Source organism: Pleurodeles waltl, chromosome 7 (assembly GCF_031143425.1).
Source record: "Pleurodeles waltl isolate 20211129_DDA chromosome 7, aPleWal1.hap1.20221129, whole genome shotgun sequence".
Lineage (NCBI taxonomy): Eukaryota > Metazoa > Chordata > Amphibia > Caudata > Salamandridae > Pleurodeles > Pleurodeles waltl.
The window spans coordinates 1,546,512,335-1,546,539,621 of NC_090446.1; the positions used below are offsets into that span (position 1 = coordinate 1,546,512,335).

Consider the following 27,287-nt stretch of genomic DNA (forward strand, 5'->3'; position numbering starts at 1 on the left):
AGCAGATAGGAGACGCTGTGCGGCTCCTCTATATCAGGTCCATGATAAGGTCTGGCTCTCCTCTAGATTCCTACCTCTCCGACTCACCCAAAACAAATTCAAACCACGCTTTTATGGTCCCTTTCTAATTCTAAAAAAAATCAACCCAGTGTCTGTGCGTCTTCGCCTACCTCGGACATGGAAGATCCACCCGGTATTTCATGTCTCGCAATTGAAACCTTACCGTCCTGATCTTTTTCATAGGCAGTTCCCCTGTCCCCCTCCTCTGTTGGTTGACAATGTGCCTGAGTACGAAGTTCAGGAGGTCTGTGACTCTCGGTTTTTCCATGGGCGCCTCCAATACCTTATTCATTGGAAGGGATACCCTTTGAGTGAGTGTTCTTGGGAGGATGCCTCTTCAGTCCATGCTCCTCTTTTGCTCCGCCGCTTTTTTCGGCTCTTCCCTCACAAACCCGGGGCCTCGGGGGCATACTGTTATGCCGCGTCGCTCCCCGCGGCCGCGGGCTCCGGTTACCGCGGCACGTTTATTCTGCCATGGCCGGCGCCCGGGTCGCGGAGAGCGCCGCGGCCGACGCTCAGGTCGCGGGGGTTGCCGCGGCCCGGGCGGGAGCCATGGAGGCTCCAGGGAGCCGGTCTAGGGGTCGCGGCACTCGCCGCTTGCCCTATTTCAAGTTCTGCCGTAAAGGCAGAAGCGGCAGAGCCTGAGACCCCGAGGGGGTTCAGGCATGGCCGCATCAGCGCTGTTTGCGCTTAACATTTTTCTTGCATGTCCTTTACCTGCCAACCACTTACCGATGTTCCTGGATCAAACCGAACCCTTACACTTGGGGTACTTTATACTTGTCTCTCTTCTTCCCAGCATGCTGACCACTTCCTGTCTGCCCAGCATGCATTGTTAAACACACATACCTCATTCACTATTGTTGTCTTCTCCCCAATCCAAGATGGTGGTGTTCTACTTCCTGTTTCCTACTTCCTGTCCAGGGGTATATAAGGGGATTCCAACTGCTTGTCCATTGCGTTGCAACACTCCTTGGTGGTAGTCACGGTCCGATTGATCTCCTCCTGCGAATCCTGTCTGTTCCTGTCCTGCGTTGTTTTCCAGTCTTCCTGATCCTCGGTCCTAACGCCCTGGTGTCCTCCTTTCATTTCAGGGAGTTCCTGTGGAGGTTTTTTACCCTACTGGGGTTTTTCCTCTGGGACTCCTTCTGGAGGGCACGGACTGTAGTGGTTTGCTCATACCAAACAGCACCGTGGCTACTGGAAGGGGTCGCCCCTACCTCGGCCAGAGCAGAACCTACCGGAACAAGGATCGTTCCCCTACGCCTCCCAGCTTCGACGGTAAGACCATTGAAAACCGTGACATTATTATTAGAAGAAGGGTTTCTAGCAGCTTAGGCTGATAGAAGGTAGCTAGGGCAAAGCAGCTTAGGCTGAACTAGGAGACATGTAAAGCTCCTACTATGCCACTGGTGTCAATTGCACAATATCATAAGAAAACACAATACACAGAGTTACTAAAAATAAAGATACTTTATTTTTATCACAATATGCCAAAAGTATCTCAGTGAGTACCCTCAGTATGAGGATAAGTTATATAAACAAGATATATGAACACAAACCAAAATTAGGTAAGTAATAACAAGAAAAGTAATGCAAACAGTGTAGAATTACAATAGATTGCAATAGGAGCACATAGGTATAGGGGCAACACAAACCATATACTCCAAAGTGGAATGTGAACCACGAATGGACCCCAAACCTATGTGAGCTTGTAAAGGGTCGCTGGGACTGTAAGAAAACAGTGAGGGTTAGAAAAATAGCCCAACCCAAGACCCTGAAAGGTAGGTGTAAAGTGCACCTACTACCCCCAGAGAGCACAGAAGTCGTGATAGGGAGATTCTGCAGGAAGAACAAACACCAGCAATGCAACAACAGTGGATTTCCAGACCTGAGTACCTGTAAGACAAGGGGACCAAGTCCAATAGTCACAACAGTGTCAAGAGTGGGCAGGAGCCCGGGAAATGCAAGGGAGCTGCCACCGGATGGAAGAAGCTTGGAGTTCTGCAAGAAAGAAGAGAGCTAGGGACTTCTCCTCTGGAAGACGGATGTCCCACATCGCGATGAAGCTTGCAGAGTTATTCCCATGCAGAAAGACCGCGAACAAGCCTTGCTAGCTGCAAGGGTTGCGGTAGAGGTTTTTGGGTGCTGCTGTGGCCCAGGAGAGACCAGGATGTCGCCACTTGGAGGAGGAGACAGAGGGGCCGCCCAGCAACTCAGTGAGCCCTCACAGAAGCAGGCAGCACCTGCAGAAGTACCTGAACAGGCACTTGGAATAAAAGTGAACCAGAGTCCACCCGAAGTCAAAAAAAGGAGTCCCACGACGCCGGAGGACAACTCAGAAGGTTGTGCACTGCAGGAAGGAGTGTCGGGGACCCAGGCTTGGCTGTGCACAAAGGAAATCCTGGAAGAGTGCACAGAAGCCGGAGCAGCTGCAAATCACGCAGTACCCAGCAATGCAGTCTAGCGTGGGGAGGCAAGGACTTACCTCCACCAATCTTGGACTGAAGAGTCACTGGACTGTGGGAGTCACTTGGACAGAGTTGCTGAGTTCCAGGGACGACGCTTGTCAGTATGAGAGGGGATCCAGGGGATCAGTTTTGCAGTGTTTTGGTGCCTGCGTTAGCAGGGGGAAGATTCCATCGACCCCAGAAGATTTCTTCAGAGCTCCTGGTGCAGGGTGAAGGCAGGCTACACCCAGAGCATGCACCACCTGGAAACAGTTGAGAAAGCCGGCAGGATGAGGCGATACAAGGTTGCTAGTAGTCATCTTGCTACTTTGTTGCGGTTTTGCAGGCGTCCTGAGCAGTCAGCGGTCGATCCTTTGGTAGAAGGTGAAGAGGGAGATGCAGAGGAACTCTGATGAGCTCTTCCATTTGTTATCTGAAGAATTCCCCAAAGCAGAGACACTAAATAGCCAGAAAAGGAGGTTTGGCTACCAGGTTAGGAGGATTGGCTACCAAGAGAGGTAAGAGCCTATCAGAAGGAGCCTCTGACGTCACCTGATGGCACTGGCCACTCAGAGCAGTCCAGTGTGCCCCCAACACCTCTGTTTCCAAGATGGCAGAGGTCTGGGACACACTGGAGGAGGTCTGGGCACCTCCCCTGGGAGGTGCAGGTCAGGGGAGTGGTCACTCCCCTTTCCTTTGTCCAGTTTTGTGCCAGAGCAGGGCTGGGGGCTCCCTAAACCGGTGTAGACTGGCTTATGCAGAGATGGGCACCATCTGTGCCCATCAAAGCATTTCCACAGGCTGGGGGAGGCTACTCCTCCCCAGCCTTCACACCTATTTCCAAAGGGAGAGGGTGTAACACCCTCTCTCAGAGGAAATCCTTTGTTCTGCCTTCTTGGGCCAGGGCTGCCTGGAGCCCAAGAGGGCAGAAACCTGTCTGAGGGGTTGGCAGCAGCAGCAGCTGCAGTGGAGACCCCATAAAGGCAGTTTGGCAGTACCCGGGTGCTGTGGTAGAGACCCGGGGGATCATGGAATTGTCTCCATGTCTCCATGATCTTAGACATGTTACATGGCCATGTTCAGAGTCACCATTGTGACGCTACACATAGGTAGTGACCTATGTGTAGTGCATGCGTGTAATGGTGTCCCCACACTCACAAAGTCCGGGGAATTTGCCCTGAATGATGTGGGGGCACCTTGGCTAGTGCCAGGGTGTCCACACACTAAGTAACTTTGCACCCAACCTTCACCAGGTGAAGGTTAGACATATAGGTGACTTATAAGTTACTTAAGTGCAGTGGTAAATGGCTGTGAAATAACGTGAACGTTATTTCACGCAGGCTGCAGTGGCAGGCCTGTGTAAGAATTGTCAGAGCTCCCTACGGGTGGCAAAAGAAATGCTGCAGCCCATAGGGATCTCCTGGAACCTCAATACCCTGGGTACCTCAGTACCATATACTAGGGAATTATATGGGTGTACCAGTATGACAATGTGAATTGGTAAATTTAGTCACTAGCCTGTTAGTGACAAATTTGGAAAGCAGAGAGAGCATAACCACTGAGGTTCTGGTTAGCAGAGCCTCAGTGAGACAGTTAGGCATCACACAGGGAACACATACAGGGCACATACTTATGAGCACTGGGGCCCTGCCTGGCAGGGTCCCAGTGACACATAGACTAAAACAATATATATACAGTGAAATATGGGGGTAACATGCCAGGCAAGATGGTACTTTCCTACAATGCGCACCTCAACTCAAAAATGACATTTATGAAGCCACGCAAGGCTGCCTTGCGTGTCCCTGAGCGGCTTCATAGATCTCAAGTACAGCAACGCAGTACAAATTGCTGCCTTGCCTCACTTTGCAGCAGGGAGGCATTCCATGTGTGTTGTGTGGCTGTTCCCATGCAACATCCATGGATGATGGATTTCCAACTCAACTGGGGCTTCCTCCTGATCCTTTTTCAGCTCTCGGGGAGCTGTTTTTTTTATTGTCCAACATCAGCTGACCAGCTCCCAGGGTACTGGTATGGTCCGGCCACCAGGGGTTGCGGTGCCACTAAACTTGGCACACTTGCAGGGCTTGTCCTGGTGGTCGTCAGTGTGTTGTTGGGTCTACTTGTGACTTCCAGTTCTGGAGATATTGTCCAGTCAATAAAGTGACCCTCACTGGGTTGCTGATTCTTGTTTGGTTGTAGTGTGGTACCTCCACTCTGAAGGGAGATCTCGGGATATTGGTGAAGCCTGGAGATCCTCAGGGTTTGTCAAGGTCAATCTAGTGGTCAGCTCCTCCGCAGCGGTGATTGGCGAGTCCTAGGTGCAGCAGGTAGAGTTTGGCTCCTTTTTCTTGTGCAGCAGGTCCACAGTTTTCGGGCTTTGGTTCCTCTTGGTGCTTTCTTCTTTTCTTCCTTTCAAATCGAATTATCTGGTCTAGAGATGCCCACTAAATACTGAATTTAGTGGGCGTTTTAGGGGGAACCTGGTAGTGTTCAATGGGACACTTACATTTGGGTGGCTACACCCACTATGGTGACCACTTCCTGTGGTAAGGGTCGCTGCCCTATACCTAATTGTCTATTTCCTTCCATCCAAGATTGAGGAAAATGAGATAGAGGGTCCACCTTGCAGGCAACACCTTAGGGGTGGTGCATGCCAGGTGAAGCCACTCCCCCTACCCTTTGTGTGGTTTCTCTCCTTTGCTCTTGCCAAATGTGGGGGTTTGCAAAGGGGAAGGCCATCTTCTGCTTGCAGCAGGCCTGGGGGTCAAGTTTCAAGGGTGGTAGCCATTTGAAGCTTACTGCCAGGGCAGTGCACATTCCTGAGGGAGGGGATGTTAGCTCCTCCACCCAGGAAAGGCATTGTTTTACAAACCAGAAACACAGGTCTCCCCCTCCAAGGTTTGTATATTGGCTGACTGGAGGTGGCACGCTGGCTGGAACCAGTCAGCAACCATGCCAGGTTAGATAGCTTTTGCAGGGGGTACCTCTAAGGTGACCCCTGGTTACATTTTATAATAAATCCAGTACTGGTACCATTTTAGATTTATCATTTTGAGTTTTTTTTATACCAAACAACCTGGGGTTCAGAGTGGCCATCATGTAGCTGGGAAACTTGTGCTGACCAGTGTCCGGCACATATATTAAAATGGCTGATCTGTTCACTCACTATGTCCCAGGTTTGGCAGGGACACAGTGGGGGCATATTGCTCATGCAGCTATGCCCTCACATATAATATGGAGCACCATGCCTTAGGGCTGTAAGGCATGCCAGAGGGATGTCTTACCCATAGTAAATGCAGTGTATGGTGGACAGGGCAGACAGGCAGTGGGCCATGTCGAGTTTGTGTTTTAGGTTTGCACCAGGACACTCAGCCTGCAAAGGCAGTGCTGTGTGCATCTGGATATATGGCGCTACAGGGTGGCACAATGAGTGCTGCTGCCCTCAGGGGCCTACCCATAGTACCCCATGCCCTGGGCACATAGGTACCCATTTACTAGGGACTTATAGTGGTAGCTAAAGGTGTATTCAATTACCTTTACAATGTTTTAGGGATAGAACACTGGGCACTGGGAACCTGGTTAGCAGGATCCCGGTGCACTCCAGTCCAAATTGCATTCAGAAACCAGGCAAAAAGTGGGGGTGAGGGTACTGCAACAAAGTGGCAGATTCCCACAGAGCTAGGACCAACACACACACCCACGGACCATGCAAGAAATCTATGGATCATCCTAGGTGACAAGCTCAACATGGTGACTCAAGTCAATGTAGTGTGCACGCCTCAGAACACCAGTATCCGCAATCAAATGTATCTGCCTCTTCCTCATTGGAAGAACCCAACAGGTGAGACTGCACCCTTCACATCAGAGAGCAAGAAATTGATGTGCGGTGTCCCACAAGGATCGTCCCTCAACTTCACCCTTTTCAACATATACATGGCACCGCTGTCAACATTATCAGATTACAAGATATCACCATCATCTCCTACGTCAATGATACCCAACTTATCCTCTTTCTGACGGACAAGACAAACACCAACAGACCAGCTTCCCCAACTGCATGACCATGGTAGCAGTCTGGTGCGGACCAGCTGTCTGAAGCTCAACTCCGACAAGACATCCATACTGGTCTTTAGTAAGAAGACCTCCTCAGGCTACTCCACCTGGTGGAGATAGGACAGACACTTACACCCATGGACCATCAAAATAATCTAGGGATCAACCTAGATGACAAGCTCAACATTGCGACTCATGTCAATGCAGTGCACACTTCCTGATTCCACATCCTATGCATGCTGCGAAAGATCTTCAAATGTTTGCCTGAGAACACAAGACGGACCATCACCAGCAGGTTGATCTAAGGCAACTCTCTCTACACTGGAATCTCAAAGCAACTCCTACACAGGCTCCAGAACTCAGCCACAAGGCTAATACTCGGCCTCCCACACAGCACCCACACCACAATGCACCTCAGGAAGCTTTACTGGCTCCCCATTCACAAGCAAAGCCAATTCAAACTTCTCACAAACACACAAAAAGCCCTACACAACACAGTACCAGAATACCTGAACAGTCACAAACACCAGACAACTACACTCTGCCTCACTCTCATTCGCAGGCATTCTCTTCATCTGCAAAAGCAAAAATGTAGGTCATTCATTCTCCTGCATTAAATCGAAGACATGGAATGACCTTTTCCAACACACAAGAGCCTCCTCACTTCTTGAGCTCCACAAGAAACTGAAGACTTCGATCTTCATATAAGCACTCTGTGTACCACACACCTATACTCCTTGCCCAAGCACCTCAACATCGCCTCTGGTGATTAGTGTGCATAAAATTCAACATAACATAACAAAACATTGTGGTGACATTACAACATTAATAGGATTATATACAAATGAAGGAGGCTGGCCTGGTTTGTAGTGGGTACCTTGGGTACTTACACCTTACACCAGGTCCAGTTATCCCTTATTAGTAAGTGTAGTAGTGTTCTAGCAGCTTAGGCTGATAGAAGGAGCTATAGCAGAGCAGCTTAGGCTGAACTAGGAGACATGCAAAGCTCATGCAATACCACTTATAGTTACACAGTACTTATACACAAGTAAAGACAATACTAAGTGTTACGAAAAATAAAGGTATTTATTTGGGTGACAGTACCAAAAATATATTCGAGACAATACTCCTTCTGGAGGTAAGTATTATACACAATATATACACTAGACACCAAAATTAGACAAGTAAATAGTCATAGAACAATGCGAACAATAGGAAATGCTATAGAACACAAAGGGAGAAAATAGGTCTGGAGCAACACAAACCATATACTAGGAAAGTGGAATGCAAATCACGAACTATCCCCTAGACAAGTGTAGTGTGTGCAGGATTGCTGGGAGATTAAGAATACAGTAAAGGTAAGTAAATTACCCCACCCCAGAGCCCAGAGCCCAGAAAAGCAGGAGTAAAGTACTGCAAGTTTCCTTAGGACACACTACAATTCGTTTTGGGGATTTTGCAGCAGCCAACCAAGTCTGCAAAGAACAACTGCTGGATTATTGGTCCTGAAGACCTGCAAAGGAAGAGGACCAAGTCCAGAAGTCGAAAGATGTTCCAGGAAGGACAGGAGCCCCTGCCAACCTAGAAGAGGGTGCAAATGAAGAGCACCCAGTTAGTTGAAGACTGGCGAAATGCTAGCTGGTTCCTTCATGATGCAAAAGATGTCCCACGGCGTGAAGATTGTTGCAGATGATATATTGTGTTGGAAGGCGCCAAAAAGCCTTGGCTACAGCAAAAGTGCGTTTTTCATCAAAATGGCGCTGGTTGGACCCAGGAGGGATCTGGGGGCCTCAACTCCATGTGAGGAGGAAGAGGGAACTCTAAGCACTTTATACAGCCCTCAGGATGCCAGCCAGCACCCCTAGAAGCCACAGGATCTGGATTCAAAGGCGGTGCAAAATACTGTTGATGCAGGACAACAAAAAAAGGTCCCACGCTGCCGGAGAACAACTCAGCGGGTTGAGCATTGCAGGGTTGAGTGCTGGAGACCTGGGCCAGGCTGTGGAGGAAGAAATTTTGTAAAGAATGCACAGAGGCCTCAGGAGGTGAAGAAGACACAAAACACAGGGGTACTGTCGTTCTCAGGGAAGGCAAGGTCTTACCTCCTCCAAATTGTGTCAGCAGACCCTCAGGACAGTCTATGTTGATGATGTCCACCCTCTGTGTCCTTAGAAGCATGCTCGTTGCCGTGAGAGGAGACCCAGGGTACCAGTCGTCGCCTTGGAAGGTGCCTGCTTGGAGCAGGGAAGGACTCCGTCACTCCACGGGAGATTTCTTCAGTCCTTCTGGTGAAGGATGAAGACAGGGAGTCCCCAGAGCATGCATACCATGGAAACTGGTGCAGTTGCTGACTTGGATCTGAGGTTGCTGAAGAAAAGTGTCTCTTGTATACACTTTGTTGCAATTACAGTGTTTCTTGGAGCAGGCTGCAGCTGATTCGAGGTCAGAGGATGCTGAAGTTGTTGCAGAGGATTCCCGAAGGAAACTTGCAAGCAGAATCTGAGGAGAACCCACAGGAGAGAACCTAAATAGCCCTGAGAGTGGGATTGGCTACCTTATCAGGTAGGGACCTATCAGGAGGGTCTCTTAAGTCACCTGCTGGCACTGGCCACTCATAGCCCCCCAGAGTGCCCCCACACCTTGCAAAGCAAGATGGCTGAATTCTGGGACACACTGGAGGAGCTCTGGGCACCACTCCTGGGGTGGTGATGGACAGGGGAGTAGTCACTCCCCTTTCTTTTGTCCAGTTTCCCGCCAGAGCAGTGGAGAAGGGGTCCCTGAACCGATGTAGGCTGGTTTATGCAAGGAGGGCACCATCTGTGCCCTTCAAAGCATTTTCAGAGGCTGGGGGAGGCTACCCATCCCCAGCCTGTAACACCTATTTCCAAAGGGAGAGGGTGTAACACCCTTCTCTCAGAGGAAATGCTTTGTTCTGCCTTCCTGAGACTGGGCTGCCCAGACCCCAAGGGGGCAGAACCCTGTCTGTGAGGTGGCAGCAGCTGTAGCTGCAGTGCAAGCCTCACAGAGCTGGTTGGCAGTACTGGGGGTCCATGGTGGAGCACCCAGGATGCATGGAATTGGCTCCCCAATACCAGATTTGGAATGGGGGGGGCAATTCTATGATCTTAGACATGTTACATGGCCATATTTGGAGTTACCATTGTGAAGCTACATATAGGTATTGACCTATATGTAGTGCACGCGTGTAATGGCGTCCCCGCACTCACAAAGTCCGGGGAAATGGCCCTGAACTATGTGGGGGCACCTTTAGTAGTGCAAGAGTGCCCTCACACTTAGTAACTTTGCACCTAACCTTCAGCAAGTGAAGGTTAGACATATAGGTGACTTACAAGTTACCTAAGTGCAGTGAAAATGGCTGTGAAATAACGTGTGGTTATTTCACGAAGGCTGCAATGGCAGTCCTGTGTAAGGGTTGGTCTGAGCTCCCTATGGGTGGCAAAAGAAATGCTGCAGCCCATATGGATCTCCTGGAGCCCTAATGTCTTGGATACCTAGGTACCATATACTAGGGGCTTATAAGAGGGGTCCAGAATGACAATTGAAATTGGTAAATGAAGTCACTGGCCTACAGTGACAAATTTAAAAGCACGGAGAGCTTAAGCACTGAGGTTCTGGTTAGCAGAGCCTCAGTGACACAGTTAGGCACTACACAGGCATACACATTAGGCCACAAACTATGAGCAGTGGGGTCCTGGCTAGCAGGGTCCCAGTGACATAGTAAAAACACACACTCACAAACAGGCCAAAAGTGGGGGTAACCATGCTAGAAAGAGGCTACTTTCCTATAATGAAATATGGAAATGTCCTACACCTGAAAGCTACTAATTTAGAAATCAATATGCGTAACTAGTCTAAAATCTGCAGCCTACTTTGTCATAGTTATTTTCGATCCAGTGGCCCTCATCTCTTTGGATTTTGCAACGGGCACCAATTTAGCTGCAAGTTAAAGACATTTGCTATCTATTTTTTATGTAGTGCTGCAGGTCTTTGGATTTTGCAGTTATCACAGATATAACAGGATATTTTATTTTGGTTTTGTGCATGATTCCCTGGCTTGGGCATGGGGCAGATACTCATCTTTTACAAGAGAATCTTGCATCAAACAACACTGGCCATTTTCAATGCTCTGCGCCTTAAGAATTATTGATTTGAGGGTCAGTTGCTTACTTTGCTGCCCAAAACCTGTGGAATTTTCTGCAGTTGTTACATGCAATTGAACACCCTTTCTTGTTTTTAGAAGAAAAAAAGACCTGTAAGTTTCAGAGATAGGAATTACTTCCTCATCCTTTTGTGAAGATCTGTAATTTACTACATTTTGACTACTTTGGGCTTAACTGTACAGGTTAAATTCTGAAAGCAGAAGACACCCACACCTTCTATCAAGGTCCCATCAGAAACAGCAAGGGGCACAATTATGAAGAATTGGCACAGGGAGAACAGCAAGTATATTTGATCTGTTGTCCTAGGCTGACTTGAAATGCCAGAAATGTACCATATTTACGAGATACAGTGCATTCTTGTCCTTCCAGGCGGCGCACAATTTGGTGCCTAGCGCCAACACAGGCTCTTTTGCACCATGGTGAAGGGGTGTCTGTGTTGTAGGCATCAGGATTGATTTTTTGCAGGAAGGGGACCATTCCTACATAAAAACAATCCATGGAGACCTTTTCCTCTTTTTATGTGGGCAGCACACATGGGAAGAGGAAAGAGCAAGGATAAATAAAGTTATACGTCCTAGTTACACCTCCGCTGAGGAGGTGTACGGTTTTGACTCATTTCCAGGTTTACACATCCTAGTAAATGTGGAAATGGATGAAACCCCATTGGTGTTGCGTGGGAAAACCCATCTCACCCCCATGGAACACCTCCCTGGCGCAGAGTAAGGCAACACAGCAACTTGCCCTGCCTTATTTCATATCTATAAGGCCATTTAAAGCCACACGAAGTGGCATGTGGTGGCCTCATTGATTTGGGACTGCACTATGCAGCACTTGTGAATCAAAACAAGTGAAGTTCCGGTGGTGCAAGGGGCTTGTAAATATGCCCCCAAGTCTTCAAAGGCTCTTCCCTGATCCCTGGAGGTAGCCGCCCTGTGCCAGGAGGATGTGTTAGGATGAGGGATCAGGAGTCACCGCTTGCAGCCAGGAAGGTAAAGTGGCAGCAGGGTGGACATGGGTCCTTCAAGCTCAGAGCTGGTGTTACCTTCCTGAATCCTCCTCCCAGGCTTCTGGGAAACAATGCAAGAGGTATAAACACTTACCGAGATCCCAGGGTGCTCCTCAGCTGCACAGTGGGGAGAGGAGACCCTGTCTAGGGGGGACAGATGCCTGGTTTGCTCTGTCTCTCTTTCATCAGGTAGGTTCCGGCACCGCTCCCCTCTGTGGCTCCCTCCCCGATGCAGGGAGTTACCATCCTTGATCACAATGCCTCCACCCAGGTGACGAGAGTTTGTCTCTTTGCCAAATTCCTTGGCACGCCTTTGCTGAAGTGTTCTCCATCTCTTTTGTGCGTTAACTAATTTGATTCACTGGGCAGTGTCATCATACACACTGGCATCTAGTCACGCCTCCTGTCACACACTTGGAGCTGGGCTGAAACACAGGCTGGCCCAGTGCCCACCCCATACCTTAAACATATAAGAGGATTTTTTGAAAATGACACAATGTACAATTAGTTAACCATTCCCTCCCGTTACCCAAACTGCACAAACATTTGTATCGTCAAATGCCACGACTTGGTTGGTCTTATTGAGAACAATTGAAACACATTTGACAGAAACACCTGCCTTAGCTCATCCTGTGAAGAAAAGCTAAGACTGTTTTGAGTCTTCTAAGGCAGTCACTGGGAGGTATATTTTTGATGTCTCCTGATGGTTCCTGGTCTTCTACGGCAGTCACAGGGGTACATTCATGATGTCTTCCTGCTGGCCCCTGGATTTCCGTGGCAGGCACTGGGGGTCCATTCATGATGTCTTCCTGCTGGCCCCTGGTCCTTCATGGCAGGCACTGGGGGTCCATTCATGATGTCTTCCTCCTGTCCCCTTGTCTTCCTTAGCAGGCACTGGGGCTCCTTTCATGATGTCTTCTTGCTGGCCCCTGGTCTTCTGTGGCAGGCACTGGGGGTCCATTCATGATGTATTCCTGCTGCCCCCTGGTCCTTCATGGCAGGCACTGGGGTCCTTTCATGATGTCTTCCTGCTGTGCCCTGGTCTTCCGTGGCACGCACTGGGGGTCCATTCATAATGTCTTCCTGCTGTCCTTTGGTCCTTCATGGCAGGCACTGAGGGTCCTTTCATGTCTTCCTGCTGTCCCCTGGTCTTCCTTGGCAGGCACTGGGGCTCCTTCCATGATGTCTTCCTGCTGTCCCCTGGTCCTTCATGGCAGGCACTGGTGGTCCTTTCATGATTTCTTCCTGCTGTCCCCTGGTCTTTGGTGGCAGGCACTGGGGTCCATCCATGATGTCTTCCTGCTGTCCTTTGGTCCTTCATGGCAGGCACTGAGGGACCTTTCATAATGTCTTCCTGCCGTCCCATGGTCTTCCATGGTAGGCACTGGGGGTCCATTCAGGATGTCTTCCTGCTGTCCCCTGCTCTTCCATGGCAGTCAGTAGGGTCCATTCATGATGGCTTCCTGCTGGCCCATGGTCTTCCGTGACAGGCACTTGGGGTCCATTTATGATGTCTTCCTGCTGGCCCCTGATCCTTCATGGCAGGCACTGGTGCTCCTTTCATGATGTCTTCTTGCTGGCCCCTGGACGTCCGTGGCAGGCACTGGGGGTCCATTCATGATGTCTTCCTGCTGTCCCCTGGTCCTTCATGGCAGGCACTGGGGGTCCATTCATGTTGTCTTCCTGCTGTCCCCTAGTCTTTTGTGACAGGCACTGGGGGTCCATTTATGATGTCTTCCTGCTGGCCCCTGGTCCTTCATGGCAGGCACTGGGGCTCATTTCATGATGTCTTCCTGACGGTCCCTGGACTTCCGTGGCAGGCACTGGGGGTCCATTCATGATGTCTTCTTGCTGGCCCTTGGACTTCCGTAGCAGGCACTGGGGGTCCATTCATGATGTCTTCCTGCTGTCCCCTGGTCCTTCATGGCAGGCACTGGGGGTCCATTCAAGATGTATTCCTGCTGTCCCCTGGTCCGTCATGGCAGGCACTGGGGGACCTTTCATGATGTCTTCCTGATGGTCCCTGGTGTTAAATGGCAGGCACTGGGGCTCCTTTTATGATGTCTTCCTCCTGTCCCCTGGTCTTCCATGCCAGTCACTGGGGATCTGTAAGGAAATGGCTCCCTGTTGCAGTTACCCCCCACTTTTTGCCTGATACTGATGCTAACTTGACTGAGAAGTGTGCTGGGACCCTGCTAACCAGGCCCCAGCACCAGTGTTCTTTCACCTAAAATGTACCATTGTTTCCACAATTGGCACACCCCTGGCACACAGATAAGTCCCTTGTAGAAGGTACCAGTGGTACCAAGGGCCCTGTGACCAGGGAAGGTCCCTAAGGGCTGCAGCACATGTCGTGCCACCCTAAAGGACCCCTCACCTAACACATGCACACATTGGGGGTCATTCTGACCCTGGCGGTCCAAGACCGCCAGGGCCACGGATGACTGAAGCACCGCCAACAGGCTGGCGGTGCTTCATAGACCATTCCGACACCTGCGGTCGGAAACGCGGGTCCGGCGGTTTCCCGCCAGATTAGCCCCGGCTGGGCGAATCCTCCATGGCGGCGCTGCAAGCAGCGCCGCCATGGGGTTTCTCACCCCCTTCCCGCCAGCCTGTTTCTGGCGGTTTTTACCGCCAGGAACAGGCTGGCGGGATCGGGTGTCCTGGGGCCCCTGGGGGCCTCTGCACTGCCCATGCCACTGGCATGGGCAGTGCAGGGGCCCCCTAACAGGGCCCCAGCCTGCTTTTCACTGTCTGCCTAGCAGACAGTGAAAAGCGCGACGGGTGCAACTGCACCCGTCGCACACCTGCAACACCGCCGGCTCCATTCGAAGCCGGCTTCTGTGTTGCAGGCCCTTTCCCGCTGGGCCGGCCGACCCAGCGGGAAAGTTAGAATGGCCCCAGCGGTCTTTTGACCGCGGGGCGGCCATATGGCGGTTCCCTCCAGGAGGGCGGCGACCGCCGCCCGCCGGGGTCAGAATGACCCCCATTGTGTGTGTTGGTGGGGAGAGAAAGGCAAAGTCGACATGTCATCCCCCTCAAGATGCCATGCACACAAAATACTGCCTGTGGCATAGGTAAGTCACCCCTCTAGCAGGCCTTACAGCCGTAAGGCAGGGTGCACTATACCACAATGTGTATGCTATTGTGTTTATTTAATGTTCCTAGAGTATATAAGTGAACTACCTTGCATTTAAAGTATTAAGTGTAAATCTTGAGCCTGTGGTTCTTAAAATAACTAAGAAAATATATTTTTCTATATATAAACCTATTGGCCTGGAATTTGTCTTTGAGTGTGTGTTCCTCATTTATTGCCTGTGTGTGTACAACAAATGCTTAACACTACCCTCTGATAAGCCTACTGCTCGACCACACTACCACAAAATAGAGCATTAGAATTATCTCTTTTTGCCACTATTTTACCTCTAAGGAGAACCCTTGGACTCTGTGCATACTATTTCTTACTTTGAAATAGTACATACACAGCCAACTTCCTATAGGATCCATTTATGATGTCTTCCTACTGTCCTCTAGTCCTTCATGGCAGGCACTGGGGGTACGTTCATGACGTCTTCCTGCTGGCCCTTGGTATTCTGTGGCAGTGTAGGAGGCTGGCCTGGTTTATAGTGGGCGCCTGATGGCACTTACACCCTGTGCCAGGTCCAGTTACCCCTTATTAGTAGAGTAGTAGTGTTCTCGTAGCTTAGGCTGATAGAGGTAGCTATAGCAGAGCAGCCAAGGCTGAAATAGGAGACATGCAAAGCTCCTACTATTCCACTTATATCATAGAGGTACTATATCATAAGAAAGACAATACCCAGGGTTACTAAAAATAAAGGTACTTTATTTTAGTGACAATGTTCAAAAAATATCTCAGAGGATATACTCCCTTAGGAGGTAAGTAAAATACACAAAATATACACACAAACCAAAATCAGGTAAGTCAAACAGTCAGAAAGTAGTGCAAACACTGCAGAATACAAAAGGATGCAATAGGCCTAGGGGCAACACAAACCATATACTAAAAAAGTGGGATGCGAACCACAAATGGACCCCCTATGATAGTGTAGTGTGTAGAGGGTCGCTGGGAGTGTAAGAAAACACTAAGGGTGTCCCAGATACCCCACCCCAAGACCCTGAGAAGTAGGAGTAAAGTACTACTATTTCCCCAGAAACACACTAAAGTTGTGATAAAGGATTTTGCAAAGACCACAACAGACTGCAAAGCACTGAAGATGGATTCTTGGACCTGAGGACCTGTGAAGGAAGTCCAAGTGTCACAAAAGTGTCCGGGGGGGCAGGAGCCCACTAAACCCCAGAAGAAGGTGCTAAATGGCTGCCTGTGGATGGAAGAAGCTGAAGATTCTGCAACAACGAAAGGTGCTAGGAACTTCTCCTTTGTACATAAGATGTCCCACGGACGCAGAGCTGTTTCCTTGGCAAAATACCACAAACAAGCCTTGCTAGCTGCAAGAGTCGCAGTTGAAGAAAAAGGATGCTGCCCGGGCCCAGGAAGGACCAGGATGTCGTCACTTGGGTGAGGAGACAGAGGGGACCCTCAGCAATGTAGAGAGCCCACGCACAAACAGGAAGCACCCACAGAAGTCCTTGAACACAGGTTCAAGAAGTCTGAACATGGCGCTCATCTCAACACTGCAGAAGAGGGTCCCACGACACCGGAGATCAACTCAGGGAGCTGAGCATCGCAGGACAGAGTGCTGGGGACCTAGGCTTGGCTGTGCATGCAGGATTACATAGAAATGTGCACAGAAGCCCTTGTAGCTGCAGTTCACGCGGTGCACAGGATTACTGTCTGGAGAAGGGAGGAAAGGACTTACCTCCTCCAAATTGGGACAGCTGGACCACTGGACAGCCTCGGTCACTTGGGTCCACTACCTGTGTTCCAGCGGCCACGCTCGTCAGGATGAGAGGGGTCCCAGAGTACAGGTGACGCTGAAGTTTGGTGCCTGCTGAAGCAGGGGGAAGATTCCGTCGACCCACAGGAGATTTCTTCGTGGCTTCCAGTGCAGGGTGAAGGCAGGCAGCCCCCAGAGCATGCACCACCAGGAAACAGTCGAGAAAGCTGGCAGGATTAGGTGCTACAATGTCGCTGGTAGTCTTCTTGCTACTTTGTTGCAGTTTTGCAGGCATCCTGGAGCAGTCAGCGGTCGATCCTTGGCAGAAGTCGAAGAGAGAGGTGCAGAGGAACTCTGGTGAATTCATGCAAGTCGTTATCTGAGGGAAATCCCCCAGGAGAGACCCTAAATAGCCCTCTGAGGAGGATTGGCCACCTAGTCAGGTAAGCACCTATCAGGATGGGTCTCTGACGTCACCTGCTGGCACTGGCCACTCAGAAGCCTCCAGAGTGCCCTCACACCTCTGGAAAACAAGATGGCAGAGGTCTGGGACACACTGGAGGAGCTCTAGGCACCACACCTGGGTTGGTGATGGACAGGGGAGTGGTCACTTCCCTTTCCTTTGTCCAGTTTCACGCCAGAGCAGGGACTGGGAGTTCCCTAAACTGGTGTAGACTGGCTTATGCAAGGAGGGCACCATCTGTGTCCTTCAAAGCATTTCCAGAGGCTGGGAGAGGCTACTCCTCCCCAGCCTTTAACACCTATTTCCAAAGGGAAAGGGTATAACACCCTCTCTCAGAGGAAATTCTTTGTTCTGCCTTCCTGGGGCTGGGCTGCCCAGACCCCAGGAGGGCAGAACCCTGTCTGTGGGGTGGCAGCAGCGGTAGCTGCAGAGAAAACCCTAGAGAACTCATTTGGCAGTACCCGGGGTCCATAGTGGAGCCCCAGGGATGCATGGGATTGGCTCCCCAATACAACATTTGGCATGGGGGAACAATTCCATGATCTTAGACATGTTACATGGCCATATTCGGAGTTACCATTGTGAAGCTACATATAGGTGTTGACCTATATGTAGTGCATGCGTGTAATGGTGTCCCCGCACTCACAAAGTCCGGGGAAATAGCGCTAAACTATGTGGGGGCACCTGTGCTAGTGCAAGGGTGCCCTCACACTTATTAACTTTCCACCTAACCTTCAGCAAGTGAAGGTTAGAAATATAGGTGACTTATAAATTACTTAAGTGCAGTGGAAATGGCTGTGAAATAAAGTGTGCGTTAATTCACTCAGGCTGCAGTGGCAGTCCTGTGTAAAGGTTTGCCTGAGCTCCCTATGGGTGGCAAAAGAAATGCTGCATCCCATAGGGATCTCCTGGAACCCCAATACCCTGGGTACCTAGGTACCATATACTAGGGCATTATAAGGGTGTTCCAGTGTGCCAATTGAAATTGGTAAAACTGGTTACTAGCCTATAGTGACAAATCTAAAAGCAGAAAGAGTATAAGCACTGGGGTTCTGATTAGCAGAGCCTCAGTGACACAGTCACTAAACAGGTATACAGATTCAGGCCACAAACTATGAGCACTGGGGTCCTGGCTAGCAGGGTCCCAGTCAGACAGTAAAAACACACTTACATATACTCACAAACAGGCCAAATGTGGGGGTAACACTGCTAGGAAGAGGCTACCTTCTCACAGGCAGGCACTGGGGTCTATTAATGTTGTCTTCCTGTTGTCCCCTGGTCTTCCAAGGCAGTCACTGGGGGTCCAATAATGATGTCTTCCTGATGGTCCCTGGTCTTCTGTGGCAGGCGCTGGGGCTCCACTGTACCCTGACCTTCCATGGCAGGCACTGGGGGTCCATTCATGATGTCTTCCTGCTGGTCCCTGGTCTTCCGTGGCAGGCACTGGGGGTCCATTCATAATGTCTTCCTGCTGGTCCCTGGTCTTCCATGGCAGACACTGGGGGTCCATTCATGATGTCTTCCTGCTGTCCCCTGCTCTTCCATGGTAGTCACTCGGGGTCCACTGGCCCCTGGTCTTCCAAAGCAGGCACTGGGGCTCCACTGTACCCTGGTCTTCCATGGCAGGCACTGGGGGTCCATTCATGATGTATTCATGCTGTCTCCTGGTCTTCCATGGCAGGCCCTGGGGGTCCATTCATGATGCCTTCATGCTGTCCCTGGTCTTCCATGGCAGTCACTCGGGGTCCACTGACCCCTGGTCTTCCAAAGCAGGCACTGGGGTTCATTCATGATGTCTTCCTGCTGTCCCTGGTGTTCCATGGCAGGCCATTCATGATGTATTCCTGCTGTCTCCTGGTCTTCCATGGCAGGCCCTGGGGGTCCATTCATGATGCCTTCATGCTGTCCCTGGTCTTGCATGGCAGTCAGTCGGGGTCCACTGGCCCCTGGTCTTCCAAAGCAGGCACTGGGGGTCCATTCATGATGTATTCCTGCTGTCTCCTGGTGTTCCATGGCAGGCCCTGGGGGTCCATTCATGATGCCTTCATGCTGCCCCCTGCTCTTCTATGGCAGTCAGTGGGGTCCATTCATGGTGTCTTCCTGCTGTCCCCTGGTCCTTCATGGAAGGCACTGGGGGTCCTTTCATGATATCTTCCTGCTGTCCCCTTGTCTTGCATGGGAGGCTCTGGGGTCCTTCCACTATGGTCCCCATCCTACATGTGTGCTCAAGAGTAGGGGTGCTCCCACATCCATTTGAAGGGTGACCTTCTGGCTTCGTCTTTGTATCATGGCACAGTCTCGAGCTGTGAGTGTGTGCCCTATCAGAAGCATATGCTGCGTCTGACTTTTCTTAGCAGTGAAAACAGAACTTTGCCAGCCAAGCAGCAACATCTCCAAAAGACATCTAATTATCAATAATGCCATTTATCCCGTAGCTCCTGGGGGCCTTTTCACTCCCCATCCTCAGTGCTAATGTCGTTTTTTGGTTATTTGTGGTAGTTTGCACTTAGGGCTCCACGCCAAATTTGCATCCTTTGTTCCGATGTCCTAGGGATTCTAAAGGTGCCTAGGGTTTGTAGATTTCCCTGGAGGAGACCGAGAAAATGGGCAAAATATAGCAAAAGTTTGAATTTTTTGAGAAAAATAGGAAAAAGGTGCTCCAGATAAAAATCTCTGTTTTCCCCTAAAAATGGCATCCCTGAACGGTTTGCTGTACTAAACTCAGCATCAACTTTCAGGAGTAGAGATGAACCAAACAACCTAACTTTGTACCAGGGTTTTGGCATTCCTCTATTTTTGTGCTCTGAACCTACTTCCAGTTTTTGGTGGAAACAAGTGCGAAATCCATGGGTAATACAGGAACACTAAAGATGTTTGAAAAGTAGACAATATTCTAAATTCAGGAAGGGGTCATAGCTGTAGATCCCTCAAGGCTTTCTCAAGGAAAATAACTGTTGGAATAAAAACATATTGAAAACGAGTAGAAAAAAACTGACATTTGTGACAACATTTTCATCTGTAACTTTTTGTCATGATGGCCAATTTACAGAAGTAATATACCATTACGTCTGCTAGACCCTTCTGGTTGTGGGTAATATACAGGGTTTGTAGGTTCTCCAAGAACAGAAGGTATCAAAATCCAACAACTGAACTGCACCTTGCAATGGTTTTTCATTGAGTATCGAGTATAGACCAATTCGTATAGCGTGATAGGAAGAGTGAAAAATGGGTATGAGGGAAACCCATGTATTTCTAAAATGGGCACAAGATATGGAGTTTAGGAGCAGTGGTTATTTGTACATTTCTGAATTTGTGTGTGCCTGTACTCTCATATGATTCAAAGGGTATCAAAATGTCAGCTTTCTTATGCACTGTCTTACATTTGAAAAGCACATATGCAGTGAACTCCAAATGGTAATAATCAATCAGTACATTTGTAGAGCGCGCTTCTCACCCGTGAGGGTCTCAAGGCGCTTATTGAGGGGGGGTGGTGGGGGGAGCTACAGCTCGAACAGGCAGGTATTGAGGTGTCTCCTGAAGGTCGTAGGTCCTTGGTCTGTCGTAAGTGGATGGGGAGGGTGTTCCAGGTCTTGGCAGCGAGGTAGAAGAATGATCTGCCACCGGTTGTTGTCCTGTGGATGTGTGGAATGGTGGTGAGGGCGGTGGAGCGGAGCTGTCGGTTCAGGGTGTAGAAGGTGAGTCGATCATTGAGGTATGCTAGTCCGGCATTGTGGAGTGCTTTGTGGGTGTGGCTGAGGAGTTTGAATGTGATCCTTTTGTTGACGGGGAGCCAGTGTAGGTCTCTCAGGTGGGCTGTGATGTGGCTGCGGATGTCGAGGATGGGGCGTGCTGAGGCGTTCTGTATTCGCTGCAGTCTTTTCTGGAGACTGGCCGTGGTTCCTGCGTAGAGAGCAATGCCGTAGTCCAGTCTGCTGATGACAAGGGCCTGGGTGACTGTCCTTCTGGTTTTGGTAGGGATCCACCTGTAGATCTTGCGGAGCATGCAGAGTGTGTTGAAGCAGGAGGATGAGACGCCGTTGACTTGTTGGGTCATGGAGAGCTATGAGTCAAGGATGAAACCCAGGTTGCGTCCGTGGTTAGTGGCATCAGTGCGGCTCCCAGCGTGGACGGCCACCAGGAGACGTCCCAGACAGAGGGGATGGGGCCGAGGATAAGGACCTCTGTCTTGAACGAGTTCAGTTTTTGGTGACTGTTCTCCATCCCGTTGGTGATGGCCTTCATACCTTCGTGGATTATGGTTTTGGCGGTGGTTGGGTCCTTGGTGAGGGAGAGGATCAGCTGGGTGTCGTTGGCTTATGAGACGATGTTGAGGTTGTGAGATCGGATGATGTTGGCGAGTGGTGCCATGCAGACGTTGAAGAGGGTAGGGCTGAGGGAGGAGCCCTTTGGTACGCCACAGATGGTTTTGGTGGCTTCAGAACGGAATGGAGGGAGGTGGACTCTCTGGGTTCTACCGGTGAGGAAGGAGGTGATCCAGTCCAGTGCTTTGTCGTGGACCCCTGCATTGTGGAGGCATGTGCGCAGGCTGTGGTGGCAGACAGTGCCAAAGGCGGGCGAGAGGTCAAGGAGGGTGAGGGCTGTGGTTTCGCCTTTGTCCAGGAAGGTCCTGATGTCATTGGTGGCAGCGATGAGGGCGGTCTCTGTGCTGTGGTTGCTGCGAAAACCAGATTGAGACAGGTCCAGAGTGTTGTTTTCCTCAAGGTGGTGGGTCAGATGCCTGTTGACGATCTTCTCAATGACCTTCTCGGGAACGGAAGCAGGGAGATGGGACGGTAGTTTTTGAGGTCCTTAGCGTCTGCCTTGGGTTTCTTGAGTAAGACGTTGATCTCGGCATGCTTCCAGCTTTCCGGGAAGGTGGCGGTCTCGAAGGAGCTGTTGATGATCATACGGAGTTGGGGGGCGATGATGGAGGTTGCTTTGTTGTAGATGTGGTGCAGGCAGGGGTCAGATGGTGAGCCGGAGTGAATGGTGTTAATTAATTTGGTGGTGTCAACGTTGCTGACGTGTGTCCAGGAGAGCAGGAGGTTGGTGTGGCTGAGGGGCGATGAGTCGGAGGTGTTGGCGACTGCCGGTGGGGTCTTAGGCCCTCATTACAACCCTGGCGGTCCAAGACCGCCAGGGCTGTTGTGACGGAAGCACCGCCAACAGGCTGGTGGTGCTTCTATGGTCATTACGACCGCGGCAGTAGCACTGCGGTCGCACTGCCGGGGCCGGCGGTTTCCCGCCACATTTACCCCGGCGGTGATAATCCGCCAGGGCAGCGCTGCTTGCACAGCTGCCCAGGGGATTACGAGTCCCCGACCGCCAGCCTTTTCCTGGCGGTTTGAACCGCCAGGAAAAGGCTGGCGGTACGGGGAGTCGCGGGGCCCCCTGACAGGGCACTGTGCAGCTTTTCACTGTCTGCATAGCAGACAGTGAAAAGCGGGATGGGTGCAACTGCACCCGTCGCACGGCTGCAACACCGCCGGCTCCATTTGGAGCCGGCTCCCATGTTGCGGGCCACATCCCCGCTGGGCCGGCGGGCGGAAACTCTGTTTCCGCCCGATGGCCCAGCAGAGATGTCATTATGGGCACCGCAGGAGTGCGGCCGCATTGGCGGCCTCACGGCGGTTACAACTTGGCGGCCGCCCGCCCGCCCGCCAATGTTGTAATGACCTCCTTAGTGCTGAAGCTGTCGTGGATGTCTGTGATCTTGCGGTGAAAGAAGATGGCGAGGGAGTCGCAGAGGTCTTGCGAAGGTGGGAGGTTGTTGGTGCTGGAGCTGCGGTTGGAGAGTTCCTTCACGATGTTGAAGAGCTCTTTGCTGTTGTGCTCGTTGTTGTCGATTCGTTCCTTGAAGGAGGATCTCTTGGTGGTCAGGATAAGCTGGTGATTCTTGCGGATGGCGTTCTTGAGGGCCGTGTGGGTGGCTGGTGTCTGTTCTTGGCGCCACTTCTTCTCGAGTTTTCGGCAAGTCTGTTTGGAGGTCGGTGGTGAACCAGGTGGTCTTTCTGAAGGCGCGGTTGTGGGAGGGTTTCCTGATCGGGGCGAAAGCGTTGGCACAATCGTCGTAATAACACATGTTCTACTAGTCTATGCTCCCACAAATCTTCAGATAAAAATGTACCTCACTTGTATCGGTAGGCTTGGTGCCTGCGACAGGAAACAACCCAAAATGCAACATGGACGTATCACATTTTTCCACCGAAAACTCATCCTTTTTTTCCAATGTCAGTAGCTCTAGGTTTGGTACCCTAGCTCAGCCAGTAACTAGGGAAATCTAGCCAACATGTACATTTTTTAAAACTAGACACTTAGATATATGAAGGGATAGCTGACTTGCAGGGGTCTCGCCACATTTTTTACCCAGAACCCCTTAGAAAACTCAAACTTTTCTTAAAAAACACATTTTCCTCACATTTCTGTGATGGAAAGCTCTGGAATCTACAGGGAGCCGCAGACTTCTATCCACCTGGCATTTCCCCAAGTCTCCCAATCAAAATGGTACCACACTTGTTTGAGTAGGGTTAGTTGCCGTGACAGGAAAAGGACAAAAACTCAGAATGGACGCATCACATTTTCCCACTGAAAACTGACCCTTTTTGTGTAACGTGCCTAGCTGTGGATTTTGGGCCCTAGCTCAGCTAAGTAAATCTAGCCAAACTGTACATTTTTGAAAACTAGACACTTAAGGGTATCCATGGTGGGTTGACTTGCATTGGTTTCTTCAGGTTTGATTGCCCAGAATGCCTTGCAACCTCACATTTATGTGATGAAAAGTTCTGAAATCTGTTGGGAGCCACAGACTTCTGTGCACCCGGCATTTCCCCACACCTTCCGATAAAAATGGTACCTCAGTTGTGTGGGTAGGCCTAGTGCCTGTGACAGAAACGGATCAAACCAACATCAATTCGAGTCCCCTGGTGAGGGCTCCCACAGACCTCAGTTTCAGCCATTCCTGTATCAGGCACTAGGCCCAGCTGCACAAGAGGTGCAGAATTTTTATTGGCACAAATGGAGTGATGGAGACTGCTAGGAATTTTGTGGATTCCTATGGATTCTGGTACTTTCCATCAGAGAAATGGAAGGTAACTGTGTGATTTCTGTTAGAGGTTTGTACAGCACTGTGGGTAAGAAAACCTTGTGGCATCCATGGAAGGTTACCACCCTGGGCTCCCTTGGTTGTCTAGATTACCAAAATGCCTGTGGTTTGTAGGTTTGCATAGGTAGCGCCTCAGCACGACCCCAAACACTGCACCTACTCCTATTGCCTATCTCTCAGCATAGTCATTCAGGACCTTTCTGTTTGGCCATCCACATAAGTGGGGTACCTTTCTTATCTGGTGACGTGAGAAACCTGTGGCTCTATACGAATTTGATGTCTTTCTATCACAGAAATGAGATGAAAATGTAAGTTACCAAAGTTTGACATTTGCAAGGGCTTCTGCGTAGTATTACCTTGTGAGAGCCATGTGAGTCATGCACCCCTGGACTCCCATGGTTGTTTTGTTTGCAAAAATGTACATGTTTTCATAGTTGTCGGCTGAGTCCACAGCTATGCATAATAAGGGGACAAAAAGAGTTCCGAGTAAGAGCCGTCTTACGGCCATAGATATATATCTGATACTGAGTTCATTCACCACTTCCACTGGTTGATTTTAGCAACTCTAGAGATAATGGCCTCAAAGCACAAATACTTATCAAAGTATCTGACTATTGAAACCAAGACTTCTGAAGGTGAGCCATAAAGCCTTGTCAACGCACAAACCACTTATATATTCCATTCACACACCATTCACGCACCACACACAAGACTTTTATTTCACCGGATGCCAACCAATTAGCACCCTCACATCCACCAAGCATGGCCCCTCACATTTATACGCCACAGGACGGAATCAGTTTGACCACATTTTGCCAACCGTCAAGTAACTGCCTCCTTTTTTTTTTAATATTACTGAAAGCATGCCTTGTGAAACTTTACTATTGGCTTCGATGACAGCCACATGAGGTTCAGGAAGACATGTCTTACATGCGTCTCTAGCACACTCACTGTGATAAATCCAACTCCTTCCAGTTTGTGGATCAATTTCGGGGTGTCTGATCATGCCTGTGAGGTGTCATTCATTGAACTCAGTGAGCGTATCTACCTTTGAAGGTAAAGCAAACATGCTGGGGAGTTCTGCAGAAGTTCTGTAAAGAGAACATCATAAACGTTTGACACAAAGGGTCTGTGAGAACATGACATATGTCCCATCCTTCAATATGCGCAGTGCTGTGACTATAATGCACTTAGCATACAGCAAACTAAACATCTACTAAGTTCTAACAGAGGATGAACATGACAGTCAGGCCAAGCATTTACCCATACATGCCATTGTAATTCAGTATCGGGGCGAGTGTGGTGCTAATGGGGCGTCGAATCCTTAGGTGGAGATGAAGTTATTCCTTCTACCTGTGCAATATCCCTGGGAAAGCACACATACCGGAGATTTTTCTTACCCGCTCATGTATGTCCTCATCAGAGTCCTGACTAATCCTGTATAATTGCCAAGGGAACCCACACTAATGCCTTCCTCCATTAGCCACTTGAAGCTCAAGGAAACACGTCATTACTGTGCTAAATCCAGCTCCTTCCAGCTCCTGGATGCCCGAGTATGCCTTCCGAGGCCTCATTCTTCGAACTGAGTCGTCATATCTACGGTTGAAACTAAGGAAAACATGCTAGGGAATACTGCCTAGAGTATCCTGGAGTTTCTTAAAGTAATAAGCCAAACAAATGTCCTGTGTGACTCATTCACCTACACTTCTACTTTTACTTTGAAACTGTGAAAACTCAGTTACTAACTTGTATCTCACTCTTTTTGTATTATTTTATTATACATTTTCATTATATCCACATGAGAATATTGAGATACGTCATTTCTGATTACAATAATATTACAATCCAGCATGACAATAAGATAATTCAAAGTCTCATATAAATTACTCATAATCCGAAAAAGATAAAAGGGGAGGTGACTCAGAGAATAAAGTGCAGGAAGTGCTTCCAGTATCAACTAGTCCAAGACTCAAACATATTCCATTCCACCACTGCATTCGCAAAATCTACGACACGACATCAAGTGAGACTGAAGCCCTTTATAGCATAAACAATTCCTCCCAATTAAAAGGATGGAGGGTACCCTGGAGAATAAAGTGCAAAAAAGATTCCACATATCAAACAGAATACGCAATTCATACTTGCTCAATACAAACATCTTTGGCAGAGACCACAGAGATGACCCCATTCGTTCCACCTATACAGATGAACATGCTCCAACCCACTCCCAGAGGGGGGCCCAGATCTGTCTCCCACTTTTCCTGGCTTTCCTGCTTTTTCAAGCATACAAGGTGCTTCCCAGATTATATTAAGGTGGACAGAACCCTTGGAGTTTTACTCTGCAGAAGTCCTCAGTTACATAAAAACTTAGAAAGATTCCACTGAGTTTCGTCCACCCCATGTACAGTTAATCAGTGGTGAGTGCTCTCGAAGGAGGTGGCGCACTTCCGAGGCCTTGTGTATGTGCATGCATGAGGGTTTCCATACAGAATGAATAAGCAGAACACTGCCACAATATAAATTGTTCTACACCGCTCAACTACTGCAAGACATGCAAGAGACCTACATAGACATTGCAAAGATCATGCAATATTTGTAAGAGTACTATATTTACCTCTGGGGTCCGATTCTTCAGCTTTTTCCGCAGAGACTCTTTAAACTTGATAGGAGTTTCCAAAGTTACAGCTGTGGAAGTTCCAAGTCTGTGTGCAGGATTCCTCAAATGACCGTATTGAGAATCGTGCATGTCTCAGTGCCAAGCGGTGCAATCAGGGTGTCCCAAGCAGCTCCTGACAGCACACAGGTGCCTCATTGTTGCTCCGGCGGCCCATTTCTTGGGCTCAACTAAAGGGGCTGCCAAGTTCCAAGTTGTTGGTCAGCACAGGCTGAGCTGCCAATCAATGGTTAGCGCTCACTGCTTGCAACCCACTCACAGACCCCACAGGGCAAGCTGCGCGCCTCACACTTAGGCTGGAGGCGAGAAGCGTGCAGGGCCCCTAGCCCTGACCCTGCGCTGTAAGACTCTGAAGTGAGACCACTGCTCTCAGAGGTGGCCTATGTTACGCTATGGGTAGGTAATATGCCTGCGGCACTCAATTCTCATCCAACCAAGAGGT

The 27,287-nt window shown here is 49.7% G+C and overlaps 1 protein-coding gene across 3 annotated transcripts in view; it reads right to left on the reverse strand.

Annotated features, from left to right (window-relative positions):
* Positions 1 to 27,287, reverse strand: part of LOC138246679 (carcinoembryonic antigen-related cell adhesion molecule 4-like) — a 228,503-nt gene that overhangs the window by 50,534 nt on the left and 150,682 nt on the right. Inside the window, exon 1 of one of the 3 annotated variants that reach the window (XM_069201442.1) lies at positions 11,845 to 11,978. The exons of the other annotated variants lie outside the window; for them this stretch is intronic. The gene's annotated coding sequence lies outside the window, so the exon portion shown is untranslated. Of the gene's footprint in view, positions 1 to 11,844; positions 11,979 to 27,287 lie in introns of those variants that run through there. 3 annotated transcript variants of the gene reach the window in all.